This window comes from Camelus ferus, chromosome 20 (genome assembly GCF_009834535.1).
Source record: "Camelus ferus isolate YT-003-E chromosome 20, BCGSAC_Cfer_1.0, whole genome shotgun sequence".
NCBI classification, from domain to species: Eukaryota; Metazoa; Chordata; class Mammalia; order Artiodactyla; family Camelidae; genus Camelus; species Camelus ferus.
Genome location: NC_045715.1, coordinates 3752514 through 3772521, shown reverse-complemented (window position 1 = coordinate 3772521; position 20008 = coordinate 3752514). Strand labels below are relative to the sequence as shown.

At 49.9% G+C, this 20008-nt stretch overlaps 1 protein-coding gene across 10 annotated transcripts in view; it reads right to left on the bottom strand.

Moving 5' to 3' along the window:
- The window catches only part of FARS2 (phenylalanyl-tRNA synthetase 2, mitochondrial), a 310909-nt gene that overhangs the window by 74097 nt on the left and 216804 nt on the right, over positions 1–20008 (bottom strand). The window lies entirely within an intron of this gene.

The window sequence follows — 20008 nt, the reverse complement described above, 5'->3', positions numbered from 1 at the left end:
TGTCCTACCTCATCTCACAGGTGTGGAAACTGAGGCACAAGGAAATTAAGTAACGTGCCTAAGGCATCACGGCAAGTACATGGTGATGCCAAGATCTGAAACCTGGCAGCCTGCCTCCAAGCCCACACTCTCAACCACGACTCGATCGTATGCCTTTATAAGCTACTTTATAAGTTCATAATGTAAACTTTTACTGAAAACTGAGTTACAACTTTGAACATTGGTTTTTGAAAGTGACTGTGTTCCCGTTCAGTATTCTCTGCTTTTACAAATCGTTAATGCAATTCCTGTAGCTAAATGCATGTCAATCTGGATGGATATTAATAAGCCAAAGCCCCTCTGAAGCCAGACCCTCACTCACAAGGACAAAGGGCTTTAGAACGACAACCACCAGGGCCATTCTGACGGCTGCCACCTCCCTGCATCTTAACGGCGGACACCTCTGGGTCCCACGGCGAGTGGACTTCAGTGCTCTTCTGACAGGAGGGCACATACTGCAGTGATTTCCCACGTCTGATAGTCCACGCCATTTCCTGTTCTAAGCTCGACTGGGCAATCTGATCAGTGCAGCAAAGTGGAAATATGCCTTCATGCACCAAGTGACTCTTAATCTGTGTTCAGCCAGGGGGACTCAAGCTCTTGGACCCTCTATAGAGAAAGGCTCCACCTAAGAAGACACAGGGATTATCAGCCTTCTAAGCAGAGGGGGTGCTGGTGGCTGAACAGTGAAGGGCACTTTCTATCATGTTTAAATATATATATATATATATATATATATACATACCATGAAAAAAGAATTAGGGGATAACAATTAAAAGTAACTTTCAAGAATTTTACATATTATGGTATATTTTACGTGTTATTATATATTTTACATGTTACATATAACGCATGTGAAATACATCTATAATGTGTACACACAATATGTGTATGTATTCCAGAATAACGTGTAAAGTATGCAATGTTTTAGTATTTATAATGTATCTGTGTAATATTAAAGTATTGGTCAAAAGTCAATTGGGCAACATTCACTGGATCACCAAAACAAAACGCACCCAAGCCCGGCTGGCCATCCTCGTTTGCACCGGGACACACCCCATGGGGGCTTAAGGCGGCCGGAGCAGGGAGCAAGGTTAACATGCTGCTGTCTGGGGCTTGCTCGGGGCTCACTGCTCTGGAAGGCGGGTGAGCCCTGGAAAGAAAAGAAGGCGGATGGCACACTTGAGCTCGAGCCTGTGGCCCGCCCAGCCTGCTTCCTCTCATTTGCAAACCCTCGGATGAGCTCACGCCTGATTAGAATCGGGTGGCAGACGGAAGCCTGGAGACAGGGCAGGGAGTGTGTGTGTGAGAGCTGAGACTTCTCCAGGGAAGAGCAGTGGGACCCCAGGCAGGAACGGGGGCTCCACACTGGGCTGCGGAGACCCCAAGAAGCCCCGACACCACGATGGTGACAGTGGCGGGAACAACCCGCCTTGCTCTCCATTTCACTGGGAGACAAAAGGCAAGTTTCCAAGAAAACAGAGATGGTGGTCTTTCTAGAGAGTCGAAGACTGATTCCCCAGGATTACATCCAATGCATGTGGGAGGTCAAGTTTCCAAGGGGTAACTCCCAGTCAGCGTACAGAGAGCTGATCTGTTTCTTAACTATTTTAAAGAACTAACAGAAAATTTCTCAAAGCTCCTAAATTATGACTGGAAAGTACATTATGCATTTTGAAAGCCTGGCCCATAAGTATTTAGGGCCGGAGAACGGGAAAAGAAACAATCAGCTGATTTTAAAGGTTTTAAAATTAGCTTCTGCTAAAAGAATGGTCTCCCACCAGATCCCGGGAACCAGTTACCTGACTCGGCAAAATGGACTTGCAGCTGGTTAGGGGTCTAGAGAGGGCAAGCCGAGCACCAGTCAGGCAGGCCCGATGCGACAAGAACCCTAAAAGAGGGAGGCAGGAGGTCAGGGTCAGAGAGGAGGTGTGATGGCAGAAGCAAAGTCAGAGTGATGTTGGGAGGGGCGTGGAGCCACGGAGTCAGCTGGTCCCCAGCAGCCGGGGAAGGGGAGGGGGTGGACTCCCCTCGAGAGCCTCGGAGGGACCCAGCCTGCCAACAGCTCCTCTTGGTCCAGTGAAATGGTCTCCGGCTCCCGTGCTCCGCAGCTGTAAGCTGACAGATCCGTGTTGTCATGCACCACAAAGCCTGCGCTAACCTGTGAGGGCGGCTGTAGGAGACAAACACACCTCCTTTACAGCGGGCGGTCCTCACGTGAGTGGGCACACGAATGAATGAAATAATAAATCAAGTAGGAAAGGAGCATGGCTCGAACTGTAGGAAAAGAGGGCTTGCTCAGATCACGTACGGGGAGGTCAAGCTCTGCTGGGTTTATGGAAGACTGAGTGTGGCTAGAAAGCCACAGCACAGAACCAGAATGATGGCCGAGACGTGCCCAGCAACTGGCCTCCGGGATGGCGGGGCGAGGCGGGGGCGGCAGGCCGGCCGGCCTGTGGAGTGAGCCAGGGAGGAAGTCAACGCCTTCCAGCGCGCACAGTCCACAACGGCTGGCGGCCCCTCGCAGGGCTTCAGGTCTTTAATTTCAAGTCTTAAAAGCTTACTGGTCTCATGATTCTCCTCACCAAACCTTCAGTTCACCCCCAAGCAGCTGACGCAGACCAAGCGACGCGAGTCTGACAGCGTCTGTCTCTGAAGGGCAAATATCGTGACTTGCGGCTCTGGGGGAAACGTGGCGAAATTCTGACCTCGTCGCTCTGAAACGACAGCTACTGCAGAAGAAAGGGCTGGGAGAGGGCTGGCTGACCCACGATCTGCCAGAAGGGGCACACGGGCGTGGCGGCAGGGAGGTGCAGAAACGGATGTCGTGAACCCTCAAAGCAGGTCCTGCCCTCCTACGGCCCAGCGGGGGGCGGGCGGCAGCCTGGCCTTCAGCACTGGCCTGCTCCTGCCTCTCCCAGGAGGCCTGACCCCCACTGGACTCTGACTCGCAGGCCAAAGGGCCAGGCCAGGAGCTTCTGCCCTCTGACGGGCATTGCTCATTCCACCGGTGACGTCGCGGAGGCTGTCAGGGAACCCAGGGTGTCACTGATACAGCATTTACACACAGCATCTATGTCAGCCAGACCCTGAGACCAACGAGGACCGCCAAGGACCGCCAAGCCTTGCTGAAGGTTGATGTCACGTGAGCATCACACAGGGAACCTGCAAAAGGGCACGGGCACGAGCTGGAGCCGGAACAGAGGCGGTGCAGCCCTCCCTGTTGCATCTCTCGTCTGAGCATCACCGATGGAGGCTGTTCCAGTGGGACTGAGCTCTCCATCAAGGGGGCCTGTTCACTGACGCATCCGCAGTGCCAGAGGGCCCTCACATCTGTGTAACGAGTGAATGCATGAGTGAAAGGAGGCTGGAGCTGTGTTTACAGTATGGCTCCAATACGGCAAACCCCTGGACTTAACTCGTATTCTGTCTCCCTGATTCTCCAAAAGAGATCTTCCCCGCTGAGCCCCCAGGAAGGGCCTGTTTATTCCTCTCAGATGCTACTCTTTTCAGATTTGTGTTGCTGTCACTTCATTCGCATGAATTTCTTCTCCAGAATAAACTGTAAAAGGCCAAGGGTTGAGCCCACCTGATCTGTCATTATATCCATCGCATCCAACCCAGTGCCGTCAATAAATACCAGAAGATTTGAATCAGGAAGGCATCTTTTCTCCAATTATTTTGGAGAGAGAGGGTCTGCATCTAAATGTCACTTGGATTACTGATGAGAAGATCATAGCAAATCAATGTACTGTTTTTTTTCAAACTCATAATTAACCTGTAATAGAAAGAACTCCTATAAAAGAAGGAGTAATCTCCCACTATGAGGATGCAGATTCACCAATATCCAGAAGGGAAAAGCATTTTGAAATCGATTTATCAATACATCAACCTTGACATTAACACAGATATATATGGACAGACACACATATAGATGACTAGGGTTACTGACAGGCTGTCCCTATCTTTGAAGTAAGAAGAGACAAAAATAAAATGCATATTGCACTGAACGAACGGCATATGGCATGCTTTATAAAAATACACACTTTGTCTCTCTCTCCTTCACACACACAAACCCCAAACTCTGCCTTTCGAGATGCTGGCCTCTGGCCCTAGTGGGAGGGGCCCAAACAGAAACCGCCAGGACCTCCGACACCGCCGTTTCCTCATCGGCCATCTGGGGGAGAGCTCGTCCACCCCCTCGGTCAGGAAACGCGCTGGACGCACCCGCACCCGCGCGGGGGGATGCTTTCAATGCCCTTCCATCGAGGCCGGAGGTTTCTCTAACCACACGGCTGCACCTGACATCTGGCCTCCACCCAGGCGCCCAGCAAGGCCTGCAGACGCTAACGAGCCCTGATCAGAAGTCTCTGTCCACAGAACTCCTTGCTTTTCTCTTTTCACCGGACGTCAGGAACAAAAAATGAGAGAGCTGAAGGGGAGCCGAGCAATTGAGAGGAAAGTGGTCGGTGAGCCGGCCGCGTGCCCATCTTTGATTGTGTGTCAGGGGGACGTGGTGCCTCAGAAGAGACAGGAAGGGGAGACGCTCACATTTACGGAGCTCCTGGGAAGATGAAAAGGCTTTATTTTATAATAGTCTTGCACCGTCTTCCTTCTGAAATTTAGTTTTTATTTTTATCAAAGTTCTATCCGCACGTATTTGAAGAGCCAAATAATTCTAGGGCTTGTTCTGAAAGACAGCAGCCCCAGCCCCACTCCTCCATCGGCCCCCCAGGGGGACCCTGTTTCCAGCCCTTCTGGGTGATTCTTTCGGTATTCATCTCCAGATCTTTAAATAAGATGCTTTTAACCAGAAATAGACTCACAGACATAGAAAAAAAAAAACTGTGGTTACCAGGGGGAAAGTGCGAGGAGGGACAAATTAGGGGTTTGGGATTAACAGATACCCACTTGTATGTATGAAATGATGGGGGAGGGCACAGCTCAGTGGCAGAGCATGTGCTTAGCATGCACGAGGTCTTGGGTTCAATCCCCAGTACCTCCATTAAACAATTAAAAGTAAATAAATAAACAAATGTACCTAATTACCCCCACAAAAATTTAAAAATTTAACAAATTAATTAAAATAAAAACAAATTTTAAACATAGGTAAACAACTAGGACCTACTGTATAGCACAGGGAACTATATTCAATTTCTTGTAATGAGCCATAATGGAGAAGAATCTAAATATATATAATGTATGCATGTATGTGCGTAACTGAATCGCTTTGCTGTGCACCTGAAACTAACATTGTAAACCGACTACACTTCAATAAAAAATAAGAATTAAAAACAAATAAATAAGATGTTTTCATCGCTACCTGTTGAGGTTTCGTCTTTTGTCTGGAGCATTGCTACACTCCGCCCAGCTGGAGAGGAAGAGCCTGAGCTCTCCTAGCCCTGCCCCCACCCACCACTCTGCACACACCTGTCCCCCCATGTCCCCGGGAGCTGGTCAGGGCTCGCACTGCCGTGTGGCGCACACAGTGGTCAGTTTTCCTTTCCTGTGCAGCTTTGTTTTCCCTGCTTTCGTAACTGTAGTGACTTCTCATTGCATTGACTTTGCAGCGTGTGCTTCCCCACGGTGAGGACGTGGTGAGGGATGTGTTGAGGGACGTGTTGAGGGACGTGTTGAGGGATGTGGTGAGGTCCCCCTGCGGTGAGGGACGCGGACGGTGCGGGGCACCGCCTGGGTGCAAATCTCTGTCCTGCCGCTGACCAGCTATGTGACAAATTATTTGAGCACGGAGCGCCTCGATTCCCTCATTTGCACAAGGAAGATAATCACGATGACCTGTTGGACAGGGGGCTGCTGGGCTTTACCTGTGAATACATGTGTGCTGAGGGCTGTGTCTGACACACAGTGAGTTCTCAGCACAGGTAAGTGGAGGTGACGACTGCCAGGCACCTGGTTGTGACTTCCTGCTGAAGACTCCCTGGGGCCTCCTGCTCGGCTCCAGTCAAACGGGCCCCTCGGGAGGACCGCCGCACGGCGGGGGCTCTGGGACAGCCATTCTCCATCCTCCCGGGGACGGGGTGCTCAGTGTCTTTCCCTGGTGTTGGAGCTCCTGCTTCAAGCATTCTTCTCGTCTTACTTCTCACTGTGGCGGGCACGTCCTCTGGTGTCCTCAAAGTGCTGTTCCTCTGCCCGCAGGTTTGATGGACAGCCTGGCTGAGCATCGGATTCTAGATTACAGATTATTTTTCTTCAAGCTTTTAAAAGCACCGCTCTTCCAGTGGCAGGACCTGTGAAGCCATCCTCGCTCCTGACTCGCCTTCTCCCCGCTCAGCTCCAGGCTCTTCACTCTGCCGCCAGCGCCCAGCCAGGCCCCGAGAATCACGGTGCGGCTCTGGTCTTCCTCCCCACGCTGGGTGCTCGGCGAGTGCGGCCACGGCACAGGCCCACGCCCTGGGTTCCGGGAGATGTTCCTTCATTGTCTCTTCAAGAAGCTCTTCCTCTCCTTTTCCAGAACTCTTTTTAGCTGGATGTTGGACTTCCTGCATTGTGCTCTAATTTTCTTATGTTTTCTCTGAAATTTTCTTTTTCTTTCTTGAATTCAACTTTAGCTTTCAACCGTTCTGCGATCTTCACATTTCTGCTATCACATTTCTAATTTTCAAGTGCTCCTTTTCGCTCTGAATATCCCGTTGCATAATGAATCTTCTCTGTTCTTGCTAAGTGCGTGATCATCTCTTACTTCCCTGAAGATGTTAAAGGCAAGTTCTCTTTCTCATGTTTTCTTCTCCCTCCATGGTCTACGCTTCCTTCAACCTGCATTTCTTGTTTTTGGTTCCGTCCTGCTTTGTAAGTGCTTGAGAAGTAACCAAGGTTAACGCCTGTTCAACCTGCCATCTTTAATCAAAAGTCTATCAACCTTACTTCCTGGGGAAGGTAACTGAGGTACCAGGAGAGGGTCAGTAATTTGTTGAGGCTCAAGAAACCAGTAAGAAATGAAATAAGAACCTGAACTCAGGTCTGATCCTGAAAGCCAGCTCCTTCCACGAGCGCTCGCAACCTCCCCAGAGCAGCAGGGGATCTCGTTTCAGAGTCATCTGTTAGAGATCGGTGCCCCGAGATCTGTACCAGCATAGATACCATTAGCCCTGGAAGATTCAGGGGACTCTCAGCCTCTGCTGTGCCCACACCCCATTCCACACCTGCTGCATTCCACGGATCCTACCAAAAGCCCAGGCTCGGCCCCGGGGCCTTAGTTTGAAAGGGCCCCTAACAGGGAAGGGAATGGCCCTAACAGCGGGGCCCTGGCCTAGTAAGAATCACACCGTTACCTTGTCCAGTGATCAAAGTATTTCTGTGAAATCAAAGAAACGCCTTCTCAGAAAATGTCTGGGTTCTTTTTGCCCAAAAGGCAATGAGAAGAATACTTGTAGGTCTCCCTCGCCAACTGTCACGGCTGTCATCTCGTGATCAGTCCCAGACCCCACATGAACCTTGCCCTGTGGGTCCTGATCAGGTCAGTCTCTTCTGTGCGGCGAGTGGGTGAGCATCACACAGGCTGGGGGCAGGTCTCAGCTCTGTCACTTACCCCATGCATGGCCTCGGGGCAAGTTGTGCACGTTCTCTAAGCCTTGTTTTCTCATCTATAAAATGGTAACAGTCGCGGCATTGACTTTGTTGAGTTGCCATCGGTTTAAATAAGAATTATGAGCCACACATTAAGTGTAATACTTAGCAGCGCACAGCTGATAAAGACTAGCTAATATTTTATTTTCCTTGCTATTACCACATTCAAGAAATGTTTATGCACAAGGAAAGATTGTAACTACGTACAGTGACAGATGTTAACTAGATTTATCATGGTGATCGCTGCACAATTATATAAATACCCAAACATTATGTTGTTACACCTGAAACTAATACAACGTTGTATGTCAATTTTACCTCAATAAAAAAGAAATGTTTATGTTACAAATTCACTGAAGATTTATTAAAGCATCGACTCTGTTTAGAGAGTTGTGTTATATGTTGGGGGGGATACAAGGATGAACGAAAATCAGCTCTACCTGTAAGTGGTTTGTGGCCGGGTGCCAGGCAGGGCACCCAGAGCAGGTGTCCTGTATGGTGTCACCAGGAAGGGGGCCCGATGGCCAGCGGCGCAGCTCGGGCCCTGCAGTGAGAGTCGGGGTCTCTGGACGCCAGCCTCTGTGTTTCTAGGGCTGTTTCCAACCACTCACAACTCCCCCCAAATGGGTACTGGGGGCAGAAATTTTGGTTATGTAAAAGCTCAAATGATGCAAGCTACTTGAAGGACACCGGAGATAAAACGATCTATTTATATTTTTATGCTGAAGACATAAATAGAAAAAAACACAGCACCCGAAGAAATGTTCCTTAAAATATACATACAGCATGGATGAGAGATCTATGCACAGAACAAACCGATGCTAACTATATACCTTTTCACATCAGCCAGAACCCTGCAAGACATTAATTCAAAGAGATTTTTTGCCAAGCACCATCGGAATTACAGAAATCAACCCTCTGGCAAATTGGGACATGGTGAGTTTAGGTGATTTCTTAAGACATTTTGTAATAAGACTGTTGGAACAGAAAAATGAGGCGCTTCTAACGCCCAGCCTTGACTGTTAGCTCACAGACGTGATAAGTCCTCGGGAGCACGTTATTCTACACAGCACTCACTCTTTTAGCAACGACTGAGTTCCCACTGAGTGCCAGGGCCGGCCTGGGCCTGGGGACAGCAGGGCGACACCAAGTTCTCATCCCCAGGTTTGCTGGTAGACTCTAAACATGCTGATAAGTAATATTTTTATATAACTAAAAAATGCCATAAAGAAACTTTTAAAAGGGTAGTGGACTTAAATGATACACTTCAAATAGAGAGGCTAGCCTAAAGGATTTGAATTCTCGAAAGGGGAGAGAGAGAGAGAAAAGAAAAAGAGAGAAAAGGGGGAAGACAAAGATGAAGAAGAGACGCACCAGGCAGGAGGTTAAGGAGCCCTTGCACACACACAGCGGGGGCCGAGGAAGTTCACCTGCGGAGCCCCGCCGGCTCCCTCCCTCCTCAGCCTCCTGTGAGCGGTCCCCCCCACAGGCAGAGGGCGCTGGAGCGCCAAGCCAGCTCCCGGGGAGGAGAGAGCACGCTCAGGAGGGCCTGGCCGACTTGGGATGGGGGGTCTGGGGACCGCGAGCCGAGCAGGGGCGGGGCGGAGCAGGGGCCGAGGGCGCCTTAGGGGACCAGTCCCATTTCCGGCCTGAGAGGCACTGATGTTAAGGGCCTTGGCTGCTGCCGGGAGGGGTCTCGTTTGGCATCTAATTTGGAGAAGCTACTTCTGGTTTGGGACATATGACATTCCTGAAGGGAATTTCTTTGAAATTATTCTATTTCTCCCAGACTATCTATAAACCAAACAACAGGACATTTGTTTAAGATGAGAAAAGTAACTGTCGTTGAGATCGAGGGAGCATTTTACACAGATGCGTGCGTTTGCTTCTCACAATTTAAACGTAGTTGTTACGATTATAACCTCCACTTCACAGATCAGGAGACAGAGGCACAGAGAGACTGAAGTACCAGCAGGCCGAGTGCCCAGCTGTGAGTGACGCCCAGGCGGGCGGGCTCCAGACTGCAAGGTCCCAGCCACGAGGTCCCAAGCTGACTGCACGTGTCGTGGGAGGGAGTCGCTCTAGAAGTTCGTTTGGGCCACACGGCTGTTGGGACTGTGTGGTAGGATCATCCTTGGTTAGTCTGTGAAAGTCAATGCACATGCTTGTTCCACTTGAATTCAACTCCGGGCATCTCACCACCTGCCCCTTCCGTGGGTGAACATCGGGCTCCATCATGAAACGGGGCTCACGTGAGGTGCTTCATGTGTCAGGGACAAGCTTCTCCGGCTTTCTGAATGAAGAAGGTGGTGGGGGTGGGTTTGACCAAGTAAGCGACACATCTTCCACAGAGACACGGAAATCAGAGGCCACCGAACAAGCACAAGAACTTGGCAGGTCCCCCCGTCCAACACTCGTGTCCCCCATCCAACACTCGTGTCCCCCCGTCCAACACTCGTGTCCCCCCGTCCAACGCTCGTGCCCCCCCGTCCAACGCTCGTGCCCCCCCGTCCAACGCTCGTGCCCCCCCGTCCAACACTCGTGCCCCCCCGTCCAACAGCTCGTGTCCCCCCATCCAACACTCATGCCCCCCCATCCAACACTCGTGCAGGGCTGGCTGGGAAGTGGCTGACGCTCCACCCTCCCATGCTTGTAACGTTAATTCCATTTTATTTTGAGAACATGGTTATGTTAACTTAAAAAAATTTTTTTTTTACTTTGATATTTTTAATTTTAGCTGTTGTTTTATACTTCGGAACGTTGACTTTTGTGCAACTTGGGGCAGGGGCATAAATGGAAGCCCACTGACCATTTCCGTAATCATTTAAGACATAAGCCAGCGCAGAAGACCGGTAAGTAGATTACCTCCTATTAACCTAACTCAGCAAATACGTTTTCACGATGGTGGGCAACACCAGCTTGGCATTTATTTTATTTCCATTTTTTTGGTTGTTGAAATATAGGCAGTTTGCAATGTTGTGTCAACTTCTGGTGTACAGCATCGTGTTTGAGTCGATTATATCAACTTTCGATTTTAATTTCAAATATTCCTTCTCAGCCTCTTGGCTTACTTTGAACCAAGGCAGTCAATCAATATACTGATTACCTGCTGTGCATCACACACTACACTGAGGGTACAAGGATGAGTAGGAAGGAAGGGAAGAGGAGGCAGGAAGGGGCAGGACCGAAGTTGAGCTCGTGGCTTGGATGGGATGAGCGAAGACCCTCCCTGGGGGGAGAGAAGCTTGCAGCAGAGAGCGACTGGACCCTAACTGGGTGAAGGACACAGAGACCAAAACCGAACCAAACGTCCGGCTGGGCCTCTGTTCTCGTGTTGCTCCCACATCTCCAGCCAGCCAGTGCTGGCCACGAGGAAGGGGACAGGAGGCCTTCTCGCCCCTCTCGAGTCTCCGCTGAAGACAGTTCCGAGGATGCTGACATACTGGTTTCAGCAGATTCACCATCCAAGCCCTGTTGGGCTTTCTTCCTGAACCGCTTCCTCTTTATCAAAGCAGAGGAGCCCTGGCAGGGCTGCGTGGATGGGGAGACCAGCCCCTCCTTTCGCAGCTAGAAGGTGGGTCCAAGGTCACACAGCTAGCTGGTGGCAGGGCCACCGCAGCCCAGATGAGCTCCCCCCTCACCTGATTCCCGTCGTACCTCTGGAGCTCCGACGTGAAGGGCAGCGTCAGCCTCGTTCTGAGAACAGGGAGAGGCCGTGGGGGTAAGGATGACGTTAAAATGGCATAATTAAGGGCACAAAGTAACCCCAAGAAAACCTGACCCTTCTCATCTTGCGTCTCCCACTGCTGCTCCACAGAAAAACACCATCACCCCGACGCCCCCAACCATGAGACTCATGTCTCAGGACACCAGCTGGCTCCTGGAAACAGGCTGGTGTCCTTGCAACGTCCTATTCGCGTCCCCCTACTAACTTGTGAGTGAAAAACATGAAGCTGTCTCACTCTCTGAATGAAGCGTGAGACAGCCAATTGCGACGTGGCACTAAAAACCGGAGCGCTGTAAATTTTCTTTGTGGAAATGCGTGGTTTATTTATCCTTCAGCCTACAGGAACATATGAGGCTCAGCAATTAACTGTAATATTGCACATGCACCGATTTTTTTTTTTCAGCAGCAGGTTGATGCAACACAGCTGACTGTGCCAGACGTAGGCCTAATTCGATGGGAACCAGTCCCCCTGGCTCTCAGGCCCCCTTCAGCCTGAAGGCCTCCACACATGCCAGCTTCACTGTTGCCGCTGCTCACACCCACGGAGGAGGTTTCAGAGGATGTGAAGCAGGAAAGTGACCAGGAGGCCGTGCCCCAAAGGCGCGCCTGCTCTTGGGCTGTGCCTCTGGTCCCGCGGGGATGGATCTGCCTGAGCGCCAGATGGAGGGAGGGCCTGGCCCCCCTCCCTGCCGAGGGTCTGTTCATCTCTTTCCAGTCTCCTCCACGTCACACTCAAATCAGCCACGCAGCTCAGGTTCCTTTGCTGGTGACTAATTGAATAACTAAAACAACAGACGCACTGGCCCAGAGCCTTGGCCTGATTCCTCCTTCGATACTGAAAGCCCCTTCTGGCTGTTCTAACTCTGCCAGCAGGTAAGGGCACCCTGGTCAGGCCCCGGTGTTTTCAGCAGATGCAGAAGGACCGTGACTCGCTGTTTCAGAGGCTGCTAATACTTACTGATGGGTGAAAGGTCTGCACGATAGTCTGGGAAGAACGTAAGCGTCTTTGAGGGCGGGAGGCTAGCTTAACCAAGTTGGCTGGTTTTTGATGCAAAGACGTTCAGTGAGGCACTACTCTGTGGCTAAGCATCACCTCTTCAGAATCCTAAGATCTGAGTCAACTAAGAGTTTAGTCTCTTTCCTGCATTACATTTAGAGTTTGTAGCCCTCTTGTTTGTAAACATATTCAGAGAACGATCACTAAAATAAGCCTGCCACTCATTTTAGCTTCTTTCAATCCTTTTGCAGAGGGTAAGAATTTTAAACATTGTGTTATTACCTAGTGGGAGCAGGAGTGCAGAAATGCCCTCACAAAAGCAAACCACTGGCACTGCGTTTAAAACTGGCAGATCCAAGCCTGGAGCCCCCAGGCCTTCCTCAGCAGAGAGCACCACCCAGCGAGAGTGCCCCCAAGGGGCTCACGTGGCCACGCGCGCTGAGGGGCGTTTGGGATCACGCGGGTAAACCTGCTGCCATCCTCACGGCTACCTGAGACAAGGGCCAAGCGAAACCAGTGCGCCTGCCTGGCGTCCCCCAAGGCAAGGAAGAGGCTGTGCCAGTGACCGTGTGGCAGAGGGATCAGTCTCCCTGATAAGGGAGGACAACCGTCTCGGATCGGGGGTTGCCCGGCAGTTCAACAGTCACCATAAACATCCTGCTTCTCAGCGTGCACGTGTTTTCATTACCATCGTGTACCTTAAAGGTTTGGGAACGCCTTCGCATCCAGCAGGCACAGGGGCCACAGGCCTCCCGTCTCCTGGACGGGCACCACGTGGTCTTCACCTTCTCAACCACCCGCCGCCCACGGGCCCCGCCCCTTCTCAGGTCTCCCTGTCACCGGTAGGACGATTCCAAGGCGTGTCCTCCCTTTCCCAGCCCCCGTGTCTCCTCTTGGATGAATAAAGCCCAGGTTCAACGGCTGCTCAGGCTGGAGGCTGAGCACGAAGCGGTCTGTGCCGAGAGCTGCCCCTCAACCCCTGGGGAACCGGCGGGAGGGGCCCGAGCAGCCCAAGTCCGGCTCTGCTACAGGAACACCTCCGAACGCGAGCTCCAAGCTCGGGCTTTAATGAGAGCCGCCGGGGAAGTGACCTGCGCACTACGGCTGCCGCCAGCTGCCCAGGGCAGTGGGGTGTTTACGGAGGGGGCGGGCGAAGCCGACCTCCCCCCCCAGAGCGGCCCCCGCTCCTCGTCGGCAGCTCCTCGTCGGCAGCCCACGGCCTGTGCACTTCAGCTCCTATCTGAGGTTTTTTCCTTCTTATCTTCGTTTTACGCCCCTCTGATCTCACATCTTGTTTCTAATCACAGCTCAGAGTGAAACACATGTAAGGTAAATTACTCCTCTGCGTGCTGTGGTAACGCTCACTGATTAGAAATCATTTTCAGAGGGAACACCATAACAAGGCGTTTTGATCAAAGCTGGATTATTATTTCAGTTCTTTGTCTCACCCACGTACACTGGCTCCCTCCTCCTGGAAGAAAATTTGTGTGTGTGTGTGAAGATAGATTGTAAGGGAGTGAAGAGATTTTCTCAGAGTGGAGCTATTTATTTCTTTAATTAGCCTAAAATAAATACTTCTTTAAGAAGCCACTAATCAAGCTTTTTTCCCAAAGCTCACGTTCTGAGCCCTCAATGTTATTTCCTTCCATCCCGTCCCTCTGGGATGGAGCTATGCCTCCGAGATGCTGTGTACCGCAAGACCAGACCCGACCAGAGCCAGAGTCAATGCGCCCATCAAGGCTGCCGGGCGTGGGAGTACCACGAGGACACACAGAGATCTCTGAAGATGTGAACTGGGCTCTGGAGGGTTCAATGTAGCCAGTGAGGGTGCTCATGGGTCCCTTCTCCCTGTGCCTGCCCTCCCCGACAGTGGACGCTTACACGATGAGCACCCACCCAGCACAATGCACTCCACAGCCATCCTTTTAAGCTGTTTACGGCAGTGCAAATTACTCTCCTGTCTGATCCTGGAGAGCAGGCACCCAAGGCCCACCGCAGAGGCTGGAGGGAGGTGCACAGGAGGAAGTTCTATTTTTTTTTTAGACTTTTTGTTTGTTTTTTCATTCTAATTTTTCATTGATGTGTAGTCCACTTACAATGTTAGTTTCAGATGTACAGCAAAGTAATTCAGTTATACATAGACATACATACATACATACATATGTATTTTTTCAGTTTCTTTTCCATTACGGCTCACTACAAGAAACTGAATATATTTCTCCATGCTATACAATGGGCCTTTGTTGTTTACCAATTTTATATATCGTAATATGTATCTGTTAATTCCAAACTCCAGTTTTTTTTTTTTAGATGGGGGAGGTAATTAGGTTTATTTATTATTTAATTAAAATTTTTTTTTTTAACGGAGGTGCTGGGGATTGAACCCAGGACTTCTGGTATGCTAAGCACTCACTCTATCACTGAGCTATACCTTCCCCTCCTCCTTTTTTTGAAAATTTAAAAAATCCTCTTCCAGTCTCCTTCTCGTGGCGCTAGGTTAGACTCCACGCATGGGGCAAAGGCAAGACGTAGTATAATGTTAACTCTCAGTTACTGCATCGATGGGGAAAGAGTGACTTCAGATATTCCAAAAGGCTTTTAACTTGGTACGTTTTTTTCAAAGTAACAGTTTTATCTTGGAGTAAACCATCACTAGTCCTTAATCTGAACAAGCAGAAAGCTTACACAGTGGATGAGTGACTGAAGTCACATCGGGGATTTACATTATTCAAAAGCTCGTTATACACGGGTTGTCCTCAATCAGTCATTGCTCAACTTTCAGCCTCCACTGTTCGACATTCATAGTTTTCTAGAGTAATAAACTTGTCCCCCCAAAACGATAAGCTACAGGTGTCTAAAATATGTATTATATTTATGCACATTAAAATCCTTACCACACGCATTTACACATATAGGTGTGTATGTGTTATTAGCACAAGAGTTTTGCTAGGGGGATTCTATTCATTCAGTGACTATGCACTAATTGTCCAATCATTATGGTAAGCACTGAGGATAACAGATCAGTAAGTCGAAATTCCGACCCTCGAGCGTATAGTCTAGTGAGAGGGACACGAGAACACGAAGTGCGGTAAGATGTCAGTGGCTTTTGGATGGACGGACAGCAGGTACAGTGCACAGCACAGGTGACCAACTCTCCTCAGAGGGGCATCCTGGAAGGCTTCCTAAACCCTGAGCTGCATCGTGGAGGTGCTGGCTGGGAGGCCTCCAGGTGTGAACCCGCTGCCCCCGGGGAACCCACGCCTGGTGTGCGTGGTAGCTCACGGACAACCATGTGAGCTGCATCGTGGAGGTGCTGGCTGGCTGGCCTTCGGATGTGAGCCCTCCGCCCCCGGGGAACCCATGCCTGGTGTGTGTGGTGGCTCACGGACAACCATGCTGGAGACGTGGCAGCTCCTGCATCAGCTCCCGGGCCACCACCAGTCCCACGTCTCCTTCCCTGCACGAGGCATCCAGGGGACAAAGCCTGGGGGTGTGCGGTCCTTGGACCGTTGACATGTAAAATACAGCAGACAGCTGGTTACAGGGACACCTGGGGGACAGAGTCAGCTAGCGTGCCTCCCGCTCTGGATGCTGGGCTGACACACCGCCCTGAGTGAGAGGCTCACCAAGGGGAGTGAATGGGGCTTTGAAAACCAGGACAATCTCCTGAAAGAGCTGTTTATCCTCCTAACGGTGCTCCTCCCAACAGGAAGAGAAGCTGGCCTGTCTCCAGGCGCACTGGTCACAAAACCTCTGATGTGAATTACCACGTGAGCGCGCCAGGACTTCAGTCTATTACACTGACCTGGAAAAACAGAATTTCAGGTGCTCCAACTGGGGGCGACCGCCGACGCCCAGATTTGATTCGGTTGTTCTGCATGACATGAAGCAAAGTGAGAGCTTCCATGCCTCCTTTACGTCCTGCCCGGACCACTTAACAGCTGTGTGACCTCAGGCTAGTGACTTGGACTCTCTGAGCCTCAGTCCTCCCACTGCACCAGTACACATTATAGTACCTCATACAGAACAGGTGTACCAGCCCGTGCGACTGCGCGCGAACACACACACGCGCACACACACACACACACACACTCACACACATGCATTAAACTGCCCCCGTAGGATTACAGGAAGAAGACCCTTGAAAGACGTACACTCACAAAAAAGTTAAATACTATCTTGAGGATATAACCTTTAAAAACTTAGTCCAGAAGTGAAGCAGACAGCAGCAAAACAGAGTGTGATTTTTTAAATAAAAAAGGATTATTTGGAAACCCACCAGACGGTTGGAGTTGACTAGAGACAACTTACCTTAGAGAAGTATGTGGCCCTCGGGCGCTGTGCTCAGAAACAGGAGGAAGAAGCAGGTGAGACTTCAGAGACCTCCTGTCCTAACCAGACACCTGCACCCGAGGCAGCGGCGGGCGGTGCCGACCACGTGAGTGATGCGCCGGTTCTCAAGGACCCACTTGTGAGTCGGCGGAATCCCCACACGCACGCACGCTTTAGCAAAGCCCCACACTGCGAGGGCCTCACTGACACTGGCCTCCCTTTCATCCTCGATTTGCAAATAAAGAACCAAATGTCTTTTAAAGAAGAGAGGAAGGTAGGTCTGGTTTCCAGACTTACAGCTAAGTGCGAACTTTCCCAGGCTCCCACGACTCTCCTATGGGCTATTTGTGCATATGGTCCAATGAACTCTGACCCAGTCCACTCCACCCAAAGCAAGAAGAATCAATCTATTTTCACTCCTGAAAATCCCCGAAGATATTGTGAATATACCTGAGCTGATTCCCAGATGAGCCCAGGTCTCCGGGAACACACAGCACAACTGTGATCACATTTCATACGCAAATTCCAAACCACCACCAAGAACGGCGCGGCTTCTGGGTACAGGATAACCCCCGTGAAACACTGGGCGCTGGGGTTCGGCGGTGGCTGCACAGGGGCTGAAGAACACATGTTAAACTTAAAAATCCAATCGCTCCGCTTAAAAAAAATATTTGGATGTACGTTTATGAACCTCACTGACCCACTGCCCTGGCACCAGCAGCTCCTATGTCAGAGAGTCAGGAAGGGGAACTGGTTTGAGGGTCCCAGGGCAAGGCAGGCCTTCCAGCCCAAGAAAGCACAGGAGTAAGGGACCTGACGGCCCCCGGGCTCCATCCCGGTTTCCCTCTTAACATCACCAACCCTCCTCTGCAGACGGCCATGCTCTGCCCCTCTGCTTCTCAAGGCACACAGGAAGGAAGGGGCCTCTATCACAACTGTGAATTCCCTCTGTGGGTCAAGCGTCCATCCACGTCAGCCCGCTGGCAGTGGGGGTGGGGATGGCTGCCAGGGCTCACCACTCTGAACTGGGAGACAGGAGCAGTTCTCAGAGAAGGGGAACTCACAGGGAGCCAGAGAGACACCCCAAAAGGTCACTGTCATGTGCTCAAGCCTTAGATGCAGAAGCTCGGGGCTCTACAGTCAAACTCAAACCCACTCTCATATGAATGACACTTCCTAGCAGAGCTGTTTATTTCTGGACTTACTTCTAAGTGTTGCCACTTTCTCAGCTGCATCCAGTGTTACCATTTCACATATGATTTTGAACTTTGGAATGCTCGTTAGACATCTCCAAACAGACATGCTGATGAAAATGAATGAAAAAACAAAGAAACCCATCACACTTCTTTAAAACACAAAAAGAAACCCAATTGCTTTTTGCAAATGAGTGTAACAGTGCTATTTTAAAAGAGGTCCTCTTCGGAAATTATTTTACCATAAGATAGGTTTGAAAACACCAACAGATGATGGCAAAAGAGTGTCATATCTTAAAAATGACAGATACCCCTCATTTCACGAACACTGACAGCAGCTCTTTGGTATTCGAGCACAGCATCAGATCAGCTGCTCACTGAATCCCAAATCGGAATACAAAGTACCGGCTGTCTGCTGCAGGGTCCCTGGGGGAATTTAGACCCTACAGGGGAGACGTCTGGCTGGAATCAAAACCTTGAAAACAAGGATGCAAGTCCTGCCCAGAACGGAGGCCTCATCCAACACTGCCCTGCAAACCGGTGTTCCGGCTGCAAATTCCAGTCCTGTCATTTCTTCCCACTTCCTCCATCAGCAATATCGGGCCACTACGTCCTAAAGCACTCACTGTGCTCAAAAAAAAAAAAAAGTATATCGCAACCTTTCCTTAAGGTGTGGAAACAATTCCTTTCTCGGGTCTTAAACCCCATCACACTTTTCTTCCTTCACCACATCCTCAGCCTTCTTTTCTCCCCTTCTATCCAAAACGGTTAGACCTTGAGGAAACAACAATGAGCGTAACTACGGTAAACAGGATGCACAAAGCTTTCTGACTGGGAACTGCTGTTCCTGGCGTGTGGTCAGCGCCAACATTCTGTTACAATTAGTTTCTTCCAGAAGAAACTCACCACTAGGGTCTTACCGTCACCACCAACAGCAGTTAACACTTACTGTATACGTACGTGCCAGGCACTGCAAAATAACCTTTTAAGATAGAGTCTAATGCTAAGTCCATTTTAAAGTCAAAGAAACTTAGAGAAAGAAAGCGACTTGCTCGAAGTCCCACAGTCGCCAGGTGGCAAAGCCAGGACCTGAGCCCAGGGCCAATGCTGGAGCTGCGAGTCTGCGAAGGCCTCCCCGCCCCAGGGATGGCACATTCCATCCTCCCAGGACACAGTAACACATCAGCCAGGATATGACAAAACCATATCACGCAGCCTCTGCAGGTGAACCGAGCTCCAGGAACCACGGCCCAATCTCAGGAGATGGATCAATCTGACCATGTAAGGACCGTCTGGCACCTGGCACTTTTCCACATAAGACAGAAAACTGAAGCTCTAAGAGGAAAGATCAACAGACTCGGCCCAACTGAAAAGGAAAAACCTTTGTATAGAGGAAAAGACACTCAAGGAATGACAGGCTAATAAAGATATTTGTAACATGTTTAAGAACTAATATCTATAATATATAAAGAGTTTTTATAAAACAATAAGAAAAAAATGACCAGAAAACAAAAATAAAAACGAAACAAAACAGAACAGAACAGGCAGTGCCTGCCTGGAGGGAGGCATGCGGGGCCTGGCCTTCCCACTTCCCTCTGCCACACGGCAGCCTCTGGTGAAGGGACCTGGGACCACCTCGTGGGCCACTCTGGTCTGAAAGGACCGCGGGACTACTCTCAGTGAGAATGGGACCCCCGAAAACTAAGCCACAGATGATCCAGTTCATATACAAGCCAGTGTTTAAAGTGTCTTTTAAAATTACTGGTTTCATGTCTTTGGTGACAGACTCATTTACTGCAAATTACCAAACTTATAAATGACGTCAGGAAAGATGGTTATCTGCTCAGGGAAAAAAAAAAAGTTTGATTCTCTCATCTCACAACACATGACACATTCCAGAGGGAACAAGGAATAAAAATTTTAATAAACAACCTAGGAAAAAAGATGTAAGTAAATATTTATATGATCCTTTGATGGATAAGGACTTTTTATATGAAAAGAATAAAAAAATGTTTCATGTAACAATACCAAAAAGAAAAAAAAAAGATAATAACATCTCTATGTTCCAAACAGAATAATAGAGGGCAGGTAAAAATTGGAAAAGAATTTGTAACAACTTTAACAGAAAATGGACTA